The following is a 967-nucleotide window of genomic DNA, read 5'->3' as shown; positions in this document are numbered from 1 at the left end:
TTTTCCTACCACAGGAGTATGCTGCCCGTGTGGTTCAGCACACTTGCTCCGCTGTTTTAGGCAGCTTTGTAGCACCTGAAAACGCGCCGACAAACAGAAAAGATGTTCTGCTCCAGGCATGGCTGCATGTAACTGACTGAAAGACTCCTGAAGATGAGCCTGCAAAATGTTCCAAGACCCTGCTAGTTGAGAGACACTACAAAGAATAAATATTTTTTCCCAGAGTGACATTCCCTGTTTCTGTCCTCCACATCACAGCCTACAGAAGTACCCTAAGAAACATCTCACAGAGAAGGGGTGCCTGAGAGTCTTTATTTTTTGATAGTTTTTGTATGTCCAGTCTCAAAGGAGAAGAAAATGATGAGGCAAACTAGCAGGTCGCCTAGAACCAGAGTGTCTCAGTTGGCAGACATAGTTGTTCTGATCCAGGAGACGTAATTGCAGACCTTGGTGTAAACGCCGGGATAGCCCTTCTGCGCACACCCGATACCCCAGGAGACGATGCCCTGGAGCTGCCCGTTGCAGACCACTGGGCCGCCGGAATCCCCCTGTGCACATGAAGGAGACAGGTTTTCAGCAAATGGAGTCAGCGTGAGTGATGAGCCAGGGGTCCCAGAGACCTCTGACACTCGAGCAAGTGCTGTGGGGCTCTTTCTACACAGAAGTTCTACACAGGTAATTTCTGACTACCACACTATGCCTGATGCTACTGTACTTTACTTGCTCCAAGGGCACCACAGCTAAGGATGACTACGTGGCCTGTTTTTGACAGCTGCAGGCCTTGGCAGATGCTTAGGATAGGTGTGTCTGAAATATTTTTCTGCTAAATATTTCCACGGAGCTAGGCACGTGTAAAATGCTGAGCAATGGTCAGGTGTGTTTGTTTTCCAGACTGTCTGGGTCTTGGCATACTGGCTATTCCATTTTCAATGTGCCCAAAACTAATATTTGCATCCTAAGCTCTACA

The 967-nt window shown here is 48.2% G+C and overlaps 1 pseudogene; it reads right to left on the bottom strand.

Moving 5' to 3' along the window:
• Positions 1-398: 398 nt before the first annotated feature.
• LOC104384814 lies at positions 399-654 on the bottom strand (annotated as a pseudogene).
• Between the last annotated feature and the right edge of the window lie 313 nt (positions 655-967).

The sequence above is a fragment of the Chaetura pelagica genome, unplaced genomic scaffold, assembly GCF_000747805.2.
Source record: "Chaetura pelagica isolate M959 unplaced genomic scaffold, ChaPel_1.0 C11214896, whole genome shotgun sequence".
Taxonomy (NCBI): domain Eukaryota; kingdom Metazoa; phylum Chordata; class Aves; order Apodiformes; family Apodidae; genus Chaetura; species Chaetura pelagica.
Note: the sequence above shows the minus strand (reverse complement) of the source record. Positions and strands in the feature narration are given on the sequence as shown.